Source organism: Mirounga leonina, unplaced genomic scaffold, assembly GCF_011800145.1.
Source record: "Mirounga leonina isolate KUSES-001 unplaced genomic scaffold, KU_Mleo_1.0 Mir_151, whole genome shotgun sequence".
NCBI lineage: Eukaryota > Metazoa > Chordata > Mammalia > Carnivora > Phocidae > Mirounga > Mirounga leonina.
In genome coordinates this window covers 27,687,640-27,699,318 of record NW_023270377.1, presented here as the reverse complement: position 1 = coordinate 27,699,318, position 11,679 = coordinate 27,687,640, and the positions used below count along the sequence as shown (strand labels likewise).

Here is an 11,679-nt window from a genome sequence, read left to right as displayed (position 1 = left end):
ATATACAAATATATAGTCATTTGCCTAATAGATACATCTGTTTCCCAAAGCCTAACATGTACCAATGAGCTAAGTCTAAAGCCACATTTGTCAATAAGTGTTAGGCAATTGGGCAATCCATATGAATTATGGATTTTAAAAATTTCTCATTTATAGTTTTTCAGCACGGAGCTTGTATTGCTTTTAAATTAAAAAAAGAACACTTAAAAATCAAATAGAAAAAAATCTCTACAGAGCATGATGATACCATTATATTCACTGTACAGTTTATAAGTCATGTCAGGCTGTCAGCTTCCTCATTTGTAAATCGAGGGGATTAGACTAGATGTTCTCTAAGATATCTCTCAGGCTTAGAAGATTCTATGGCTGTAAACCATACAGCACACACCTAATAAATAATTATCAAAACAACAGACCATGTCTATAGTAAATCTAAAAAGACTGTGACCTTGAGGTGTCATGATATAATAATGAGAGCATGGCCTTAGCATAAAAAAAACTTGGCTGGTGGCGCCTGGGTGGCTCAGTTGGTTAAGCGTCTGCCTTTGGCTCAGGTCCTGATCCCAGGACCCTTGTAGTGGGACTCCCTGCTCAGCCGGGAGTCTGCTTCTCCCTCCTCCCCCTCCCCCTACTCATGCTCACTCTCTCTCTCTCTCTGTCTCTCTCAAATAAATAAAATCTTTAAAATAAACACTTGGCTAGCATCCTGGCTGAGTCTCATTTCCCTCAGTAGAAAAGTGAGGATAATAATTCTTCTCAAAGGACTGAAAAGGGGTTGAAATGTGATAACAGTTCCAAAGGCCTTCACATGTTGGCTGGCTTGGAGTAAATGTTTGGAGTGATACTTTACTCACTAATCTAAGACCTGACAGGATATTGGCCAGATTGCCCTGGACCGTCAGTTTGCAGGCCCTGGATCTAAACTCCCATTTTGAACCTTGCAGCAGGAGGCAGAGGGTAACCTTTGTGAGGACTAAGCCATTTCAGCTTAGTCCTTGGGGAAGTTGAGACAGGGATTCAGGTGGGACCTGACTGTGGCATGCCATATCTCCAGGTGTTCAGGGTTGTCGTCCTGGGGGAAGAGAAGTGGGAGGCACAGGGAGTCGAAGCCAGGCACAGAGGAGAAGCCTGGTTGTGTGTTTTCCTTTGTGCTGGCTTTCTCACCCGCCTGCCAGACTTTCTTCCTTCTCCCCTCCCTTCCTTCAGAAAATATTTAATGATACAGACGACGTGGCAGTCTCCATGCATGGCATCAGAGTTTGAATATTAAATAAGATATTGGTTCTGATCCTTAATTAGCTTATAGTCTAGTAGGAGAGACAGATAATAATAAAAATCACAGACCCACGTGATCAGCCCTGCACCCAGGGTGGGTTGGTGGTCCAGAAGCGAGAGAACTCCGTGCCTGGGGGGAGTAGTGGACTTCAGAACATGGTGAGAGAAAGCCTCCCAAAGACAATCTCCCCAAAGTAATTTTTCTTTTTAGCAGAAGTAGATTTTGCTCCAGTGGTCAAGATGTGTTTGAGATAAGGAGGGGAGCACCCTGTCAGGAACAACACGTGAAGAGATCAATAACATGGCTCCTCCATTAGGGAACCTCATGGAAATGAGCTGCCACAAAGAAGCATCTGATGTACAGAAAGGAGGGAAATGAGGCTTAAAACCAGACCATGAGGGATGTAGACCATGCTTAAGAATTAGGAACAACAACTCAACAACAGGAAAACAAAAAACCCAGTTAAAGAGTAGACAAAGCACTCGAATAGACATTTCTCCAAAGACACACAAATGAGCAACAAACATGAAAAGATGCTCAATTTCAATAATCACCGGGGGATGACCATTATAATAAAATAATAGTAATAGAAGTGTTGGTGAGGATGTGGAACAATTAAAACCTTTGTGCACTGTCAGTGGGAATGTAAAATAGAGCAGCCACAAAATAGTCTGGCAATTCCTCAAAAACTTAAAATGGAATTACCATGTGATCCAGCAACCCCACATTTTGGTATTTATCCACAAGAATTGAAAGCAGAATCTTGAAGAGGTATTTGTACACCTACGCTCATAGCAGCATTAGTCGCAATAGCCAAGAGTTGAGAACAACCCAAACGTCCATCCATGGATGGATGGCTAGACAACATGTGGTAAACACATCCAATGGAATATCATTCGGCCTTAAAAGGAAGGAAGTTCGGACCCGTGCTACCACATGGATGAATGTTGAGGACATTCTGCTAAGTGAAATATGCCAGTAGCCAGGGGACAGATACTGCATGATTCCACTTCTGTGAGGTATCTAAAGTTGTCAGACTCCTAAAAATAGAAAGTAGAATGGTGGTTGCCAGGGGCTGGGGGGGGAGGCAGAAGAGAGGAGTTGTTTCGTGGGTGGGTATGGTTTCAATTTTGCAAGGTGAAGAGGTTCTCGAGATCCATTGCACAACAACGTGAATATAGTTAACACTAAACTTTTGTACACCCGGAGAGGATGAGGATGGCAAATTTCATGTTATGTGTTTTTTACCACAATAAAAAAGAAAGAACTGGGAACAGTCTCTCGAAGGCAGCAGACCATTCCCTGAAGCCTTTTAAAGCTGGGAGACACACGGTCATACCCATTTTTGGGAATAGCCTCTGGGGAAGGTGTTTCATGGATTAGTGATAGAACAGACTGGAGTCCGGGGGAGACCAGCTGGAGGGCCTTCGAGGGTCCAGACAGGGGCTGATGAGGGTGTGACAAGCTCAGAGAGAAAGAGGAAGGAGATGTGACAGCAGGAAGGAGCGCAGGCGTGGCTGGGAACCACCGTCATTATGCCTGATGTGTGCGACCGTGGACATTGTCCGCCTGCGTGATTCTGGGCATCGTCCAGCTCCGCGTGTTGTTAATATTGCCCAGAGATCATCTGATTCAAGAGGACTCCCCATCCGGAATGCACATGAACTGCTGGTGATTGTTGCTCTGTATGATTCCAAAACAGGGTCCTCTCCCCATCCTGCTCCCTGGCTTCTTCCTTTTTTTGTGTGTCCTTTTTTTTTTTTTTTTAACAGTACCACCAATTCCCTTGAATACTGTCATTCAGATTCAAAGTTGCTATTCTCCTAAAGCCAAAGAAAGAGAGTCCTGATTGAGGCAACGTCTCCAGAAATTCGGTAACTTTCCACTTATCTTTCTTCTGTCTGCATTCTGTGGAATTTCCCAGCAATTATATCATCCTCCAGAAATACATCCTGGGTGAAACCTTTTTGAATCTCCACAGTTGAGAAAAACCATTGTAGTGAATGTTTTCCTTCATACAAATGCACTGACATGTGATTTCTGGAGACGGAGTGTGTCACCATCAGTGGGCGAGAAGGATGAGGCCACCCTGAAAGTCAAGTGCAGGGGGGTCAGATAGGATACTTTCAAGTGAGGGACTCTGTCAGGCATACCAGGCTCTCAGCACAATTCACATTTTGAGGGGTGCCTCGGTGACTCAGTCATTGTGCCTCTGCCTTCGGCTCAACTCATGATCCCAGTGCCCTGGGATGGAGCCCCGCATTGGGCTCCCTGCTTGGCGGGAAGCCTGCTTCTCCCTCTCCCACTCCTGCTTGTGTTCCATCTCTCGCTGTGTCTCTCTCTCTATCAGATGAATAAATAAAATCTTTAAAAAAAAAAATTCACATTTTGACTCAACAAAATAACATAGTTCTTTCTGCCCTTGGCTTTTGGAATTACTTACGAAATGTGGACACCACTGAATGCCAGAGGCCAAGAATAATTTCTTCTAAATTAATCATGAATGGCCTTTAGTAAAATAATGTTGCTTGTTAAAATCATATTTAATAGTACAATTTACAAATCATCAAATCTCTTGTTTTTGTCCTTTGATATTTCATTTACTGCTTCCAAGCTTAGAGAAATTAGAATTCCTCTAAAGATCTAACTACTAGTTCCTGTTTTCTGCTACTTTACTATGACTTGATTTATATGTTGAATTGTCAAGCCTATCTAAAGGCTTTCTTTTTTTTTTGTATAATGCAAATTAAAGCATTTTTCAATATTGCTAGCACCAAGAAGTAAATCCGAAAGGGGTTTTCCTTCTCTATAAAGTCGATCATTTGCATGTTTTGTAAAATGCTTAGCACAGTATAAACATGAGGTAATTTAACCCATGGGGGAAAAAATGTTTTCACTCCACATCTCCCTTGGAAAATATTTAAAGCACAGCAGTCAGAGATCTAATTTTCTTTGAAGGTACTTCTGGATAAAATCCAGGAAAACTACCCTTTGTAAAAGAGATGAATATTTAATCTGAAAACTTGGTCCACTTAAAAAAATTAACTACCAAGCATGTTTAAGTGTCTGTGTTAGTTACTGTGGTACAAATTACAGTCAATAGAAGTTTCATGCTGAGGAAAACCATGAAGTACATAAGATGAATGCCATTCACTGTGATTATTCTCTTCAGGAGCTAGAAAATAACTACTTAGAGAGATTATGCATGAGGGTAATTGCTGTTTAATGGAGGAAAACTGGGGAAAATAATTATAAGAGTGAAGAAGATATCTCCTAGTCATCTGTCATTTAAAAATAAGAAACAAAAAAGAAAACATAGTACATTTTCCAGAAAGACTTGGACGTGATGCCAAAAGGCAACACTCTTGATGCAACACACACAAAAGACCTTCCCATGAAGAAATCTGAGATTGCTGTATGGAGACGTTCCTTCTAGAGCCATCGCCAAGATGTGTTTTACTATTACAGTCACTCACCTTTATTTCACATTTCTACATAGCCGAGATGGAAGAACACACCCATCTGAGACGTCGGGAATTGGAAGGAGATGCCAATAGGAAGACATTTCCTCCTTCCAGGAAAATAAAAAGGTAGGGGGCAGTGGCGAAAAGCAATCTTTGAATTTCTTATTTTGCTTACTGCATTGAAGAAATATTAGTAAGCTAATAAAGGTCTATATTTATGGCCCCATATAGGCTTTATTCAGATAATAGTTTATTGATGCTCTCTTCTGTTGAAGCTGGTCTTCTTAAGTCTATAGGTATTCGCCCCTGCCACATGCCTACCAGTTCTTCAGCCCTGCCTCAGAGGAGCTGATGCTCTGGAGGCAGAGGAGGGAGCAACTCCGTGAATTATTCAGCGTGAATGGTTTGCTATTGTTCAATAATATAGGACTTAATAACCAGACAAGACAAGAGTACAAGAGATGTGGTGAGGCAGTATGTGATTAAGGGTGCAGCTGGAAGTAATCTTTCTCTCTCTCTCTCTCTCTGAATTTCCAGAGCACTTTATCTATGCTGCTTAGGGCACTTTCCCCTTTCTTCTCTGATGGTACTGTTATTTCTCTCTTTCCCTTCCTAGAGAGTGAGTAACTCGGGGGACAAGCTCCAGGTCTGACTCATTTTGGATCGCCCCACAGAGCCTAGCCTACACCTGCCTAGCATTGCTGCAAGCAGACTTTTGTTATTTAAATAAAACGAGGGACACAGAGAATATGGATGAGTGTGAAGGGGATGGGGGAGGGGCATGGGTTTGTGTGAAGATGCTCACATTGGACAAAAATAGATTGAAAACAAACAGTAAATGCCTGAAGCGAACATTGTTTTTACCTCTGTAGCATCCATTCATCCTTTTTGTGGTGAGAACACCTTGATTTTCTTTTGGGGAACTACGGCTCTGCTATTGTATGTCCTTGGTTGGACTGTGATCAAGGGGGCCTGCCCTCCCTTGGCCTGGGTAATCACACTCTCATGGAGATAGAACTCAGGCAGAACAAGGACAGAAATTGCCAGTGACTCATCCCAGCGGTAACCTATCCACTAGGATAATAGATTGTCCATTTGGCTGCCCTTCTTTGGCAGATTAAAGATGGCTACTCATTCTTTGTCAGCCCTCTCGTCAGGAGGCAGAGTCTATGGCCCCTTTCCTTCAATCTGGACAATATGTCCCTTCCCTGTTTAAAAGAATAAATGGGAGTGATCAGGTCAGTTTCAGTGCCTAGATCTTCACAGATTGGCCACTTCCACTTCTTGTCTCTTCGAAGGTGCACCTGGAGCCCTGAGCCACCTTTAAGTCCAGCTACCCTGAGGCCACCACACTGTGAGGAAGCCGAAGCTAACCACCTGGAGAGGTGCTGCCCAACCAGCTCCCAGCGCTTCTTGCCATCCCGGCCCAACCTTGAGGGAAGAATCCTTCACATGACTCTAGTCTCAGAAGCCATCTGACTACACCCACATGAGAGATCCCAATAAGAACTCTACAGATGAGTCCATCAACCCCCAAAACATGAGAGAGGACAGTAAATTGTTGTTTTAATCCACTAAGTTTTGAGGTGATTTGTTACACAGCAAGATAACTGGAACACATCTAGACTCTGCTCTCCAGAATACTGTTGTACAACTTTCCCCCCAAATGCTTCAAAAGGGTCCTCTTCTCCCCCATTAGAATTATAGGACTACCTTGTGTTCCTGTAACACAGTCTGGTGTCCTACGTATGCTATTGTCCCTCATCTCATCTGTTCTTTTCTGTACCCCAACTTCTTATCTATGAAATGGGGTTACAAGGCACACTCATCATAGCGTTGCTGTGAGGAAAAACTGAATACCTCTAAAGCACTTCAAACATTGCCTAGCACAAAGTAAGCACTTAGTGAATATAGCTTTTGTTAAGTATTAATCCATATAATAATGCCATGATTTAGATGAGACTGTTAAGCTTAAACAGGTCAAATCAGAAACTGCAAACTGGCCAGTCACTGTTGGCCTGCCCAGTTTAAACAAATATTTGAATTAGTTGCAGCCGTTTCCAAATCTGAGAGTTCATATGAATATCCAGAATTCTGGCTTATTGCAAAAATGAGCAATCTCCTGCAAGGCGCCTGGTGGCTCTTGCTGACCAGTGACTTCCCACTTCCCATGGAGCCTGTGCTCTCTGGTTCACCCTGCCCGCCCGCCCCCAACTCCCTACACTAATATCCACCACCTTTGTTCATTTACATTACTTCCCTGCCCTTATGGGCATTCGAGTTTGTAATTCAAGAGAGCAAAGACAGGAAAGAAGAGAGGAAGGAAAAGAGGCAGAGAGGAAGGCTGAATTCAGCACGTGGACATGTTCTTTCTGGCTGTAGCTACCTTGGCAAACATTGTAATAATTAAAACATACTTTATTTGGTAGGAGGATCAAATCCACCTTTATAAAACAAGAACCTATTTCAATCATTAAGACAAAACCAGTGTTTGATTTGGACAAGTGTTCTCATTCAAATGCTTGCAAAATATAATGTCTTGTCTGGGAGATGCTGTCTCTCTTTAGGGAAAACCTTGGGGAAATTTTCTATGAATGTGTTGGTCAAAAGAGGATGGGCCAGAATATTTATTTATTTATTTTTATTTTTAAAGATTTTATTTATTTATTTGACAGAGAGAGACACAGCGAGAGAGGGAACACAAGCAGGGGGAGTGGGAGAGGGAGAAGCAGGCTTCCCGCAAAGCAGGGAGCCCGATGCGGGACTCGATCCCAGGACCCTGGGATCATGACCTGTGCCGAAGGCAGACGTTTAACGACTGAGCCACCCAGGCGCCCCTTATTTATTTATTTTTAAAGATTTTACTTATTAGAGAGCATGAGCATGGGGGGAAGGGGGGAGAAGCAGACTCCCCACTGTGCAGGGAGCCCGATGCGGGGCTCCATCCCAGGACCCTGGGATCATGACCTGAGCTGAAGGCAGATGCTTAGCCGACTGAGCCACCCAGGTGTCTGTCTTGTAGTAATTAAAATCCTTTCAGGATCCTTCCACTTGCTGCTTTGTTCTAAATTATTTGAACTATTTAACTTTCACATTTCATCACAGAGGAGCTTGTCTGTACAGTATGAGTCTAAAGATCCCCTGTCTTCCACCTGAGAGCATTTGCAAATCTGTCTCCCCTCTCCTATCCCAGTTCAGAAGCAGGGAGATTATGTCCATTGCAAATCGAGGGCTGAGCCTCTGGCAGTCACACGCAGCCAGTTGAGCAGCTGAGTCTCCCTCCAGGCCAGGGCCTCAATGTGCTCTACTAACACGAGAAAACTGTGAGACCAAAGAAGGAGTATTTGTTTGGTTAAAGTTCTAGTGGGCGCCTCCCAAGGGGAGAAAGGGCACAGTTTATATTATATTTAGCAATCTGCCAATCAAGGAAAAATGCAGATATTAAAGTAGCTTGTATAAAGGTTATTATTAAAGTAATATAAACACAAAGAACAATAGGAAAATAAGAATAATAGAAAAAGTGACCCATCGTCCAAAAGAATAATCAGGTTTAACATAGTGATGTAGTTTCTGCCAAGCTTTTTTCTTACAAATATTAATAATCATAATGATTAGTTTTGAATATGATCTTTTCACTTGACATGCTGTTGTAAGCATTTCCTCTAGTATTACCTCACCTTTGTAGGCAAAATTGTAATGGCTACAAAATATTTCTAGAGGATATGTCATAATTTGTGGGATTACTTTCCTGATATTTGTATATTTAATTTGTTTCTAATTCTTATAAATAACGTGGCTCTGAACATCATTGTACATATATTTAGGATCATATCCACATGCCAGATCCTCAGAAATGGAATTATGGAGTCAAAAAAACATGGAAGGGGTGCCTGGGTGGCTCATTCAGTTAGGTGTTAAACTCTTGGCTTCAGCTCAGGTCATGATCTAATCATGAGCTTTGCACCCAGCTGGGAGTCGGCTTGAAGATTCTCTTACTCTGCCCCTCCCCCCACTTGCATGCTCTCTCTCTCTCTCTCTAAAATAAATAAGTAAATCTTTTTTAAAAATGGAAAATTTTACAGCTCTTGTTGCATTTTTTTTTTAAAGATGTATTTATTTAAGAGAGAGAGAGAGAGCACGAGTATGCAAGGGAGGAGGGGCAGAGGGAGAAGGAGAGAGAATCTCAAGCAGACTCCCTGCGGAGCACAGAGCTGTCACGGGGCTTGAGATCAACCCCTGAGATCATGACCTGAACTGAAATCAAGAATCCAATGCTTAACCAACTGAGCCATCCAGGCACCCCTCATGTTGCATATTATTAAATTGTTTTCCAAAATGTTTTAACCAAGTTAGACTGCCACCTTTCCAACAGTAGGTACAGTAAGTTTTTTTAAATCTTAAATTGGTTAGCACGGCATTTCACAATCTTAATTTCTATTTCCTTGACTCTATTCAGAATGAACATTCTTCCATGTCTTAGGTACTTGTTTTTTCTTCATGTTGAATGTTATTCAATGTCTTTTGTGCATTTAAATATGAACTCTTTAGAGCTTTTCTTATCTTTTTGTGAGCTCTTTATATAAAGTGTTATTAACCTGCTGTTATATTTGTTGGAAACATACTTTTCTAGTGTTTTGAATTTTTTAACATATTTTATTCGTATGTTGGAAACATATAGAGAATAATACAGCAAACACTCATGAACCTACACCCAACTTAATCAAATAATATTTTGCTGTAACTTCAAAAATGTTTCAAGAATAAAAGATTACAAACAAATATATGTAATCTGTATGATATTGATTTTTGGAAATTTGTTGAGATTTACTCTGTGACCATGTATATTGTCAGGTTTTTTAATTGTTTCAACTATTTGGGAAAAGAAGAAACAGTCTCGGTTTACCACTTGCAGGATTCTCTCTATCCCAACTTGATAAAGCTCGTTAGCTTTACTTTCTAAATATTCTTTATCCTTGCCGAATTTTTTTGTCCTCTTCACCTAATAGTTTCTGAAGAAGGTGTTGAACATTCCCCACCATGATTTAAAATTTGTAACTGTCTCCTATTATTCTGTCAGTTTCTGCTTATGTAGTAACTATGTTGTTGGGCATATACCACTCCTGATGGTCGGTGATTCTCCCCCTTGATCCTGATGTGGCATCCCAAGTTACCTAAGGTTTTTGCTCCATGTTCTATTTTGTTTACTACAATAACTACTGTACTGGCTTTTAAAAATAGTATTTCCTCTATTTCTCTATTTGTCTTTTATCTCCCCACTCTCCTGTTCTCTTTTTTTCTTTCAAATTTCATATGGTTTTGTTTTAGGTATAATTTAGTGGTTTTCACCTTAGCAGCACATTAAAAATCACCAGAGAAGGTTTTTTTTTTTTTTTTTTAAAGATTTATTTATATATTTGAGAGAGAGAGAGCATGAGAGGTGGGGAGGTCAGAGGGAGAAGCCGACTCTCTGCTGAGCAGGGAGCCCGATTCGGCACTCGATCCTGGGACTCCAGGATCATGACCTGAGCCAAAGGCAGTCGCCCAACCAACTGAGCCACCCAGGCACCCCACCTGGGAAGATTTTAAAAATACCCACCGCCTACCCTCCCTGCACTCTGCCTGCCTCCACAGAGATACTATGTTAGAATTGCTTGGTTATTTTTTTTATTGTGGTGAAAAACATAAAATTTACCATCGTAACCATTTTTAAGTACGGAGTTCGGTAGTGTTAAGTATATTCACTTTGTTGTGATGGATCTCCAGAGCTTTTTCATCTTGCAAAACTGAAGCTCTATTAAACAACAACTCCCCATTTCCCCCTCCCCTCCAGGCCCTGGCAACCACCATTCCCCTTTCTGTTTTTATGAGTTTGACTCCTAAAAATGGGATCTTAATCTAAGTGGAATCATACAATATTTGTCTTTTGTGATTGGCTTATCTCATCATAATGTCCACAGAGTTGATCCATGTTATAGGACATGACGGGATTTCCTTTCCTTTTTTTTTTTAGGGGGCAGCAAGGAGAGGCAGCGGGAGAGAGAGAGAATCCTAAGCAAGGCATGGAGGCCAACGTGGGGCTCAATCTCACAACCTTGAGATCACAACCTGAGCAGAAATCAAGAGTCAGATGCTTAACTGACTGAGTCACCCAGGCATCCCAGGATTTTCTTCTTTCCTAAGGCTGAATATCATCCCATGTGGAAATATATACAACATTTCATTTAGCCATTCATTCATGGATGGATGGACATTTGGATTGCTTCCACTTCTTGGCTCTTGTGAATAATGCTGCTATGAACATGGGTGTGCAAATATCTCTTCAAGATCTTGCTTCAGTTCTTTTGGATATACACCAAGAAATGGGATTGCTGGATCATATGGTAATTTTATTTTTAATTTTTTGAGAAACTGGCATAATGTTTTTAACAGCGACTACACCATTTTACATTCCCACCAACAGTACACAAGGGTTCCAATAAATATGGATATTTTGTAAAGCTCTCCCTGCAGGAACTATTTACTATCCTTCTTTTTCCCCTACTACTTCTTTAACACAACCTAATCTTTTTTACAATCAATTGGTAAATAAATTTTTTCTTAAGTTATCGGTTCATTTGCTAAAATCTATTTTCTGTTTACAGATCTTCTACCTGGGACACTTTTCCTCTTGGCAAAGTATTTGCTTTAATAGCTTTTATAGAGGACCTGTTGCAAAGGTATTATCCAAAATATTTAACAACCAAGATCCTGCAGTCAAAATGAGTTGACCAATCAGAATGCGCTCTTCCCACAGGGCAGAAGCAGGATCTTGGGAGATCCCCTATTGTGACAGCCATTAACTCTTTAGTTGTAAAATTATGGATCAATCTGGGCAGGGTCCCAAGAGAAGGTTAAGATGGCAGGAGCACACCTGAGTGTTTGGGGCAAAGGTATTTACTA

The 11,679-nt window shown here is 41.3% G+C and overlaps 1 long non-coding RNA gene across 1 annotated transcript; it reads left to right on the top strand.

The window, feature by feature from the left end:
- Window positions 1–3,046: 3,046 nt before the first annotated feature.
- Window positions 3,047–10,784, top strand: LOC118012100. The gene is made up of 3 exons (XR_004679608.1): window positions 3,047–4,866; window positions 6,039–6,633; window positions 10,751–10,784. It is a non-coding gene; the product is annotated as an uncharacterized LOC118012100 (long non-coding RNA).
- The last annotated feature ends 895 nt before the right edge of the window (window positions 10,785–11,679 follow it).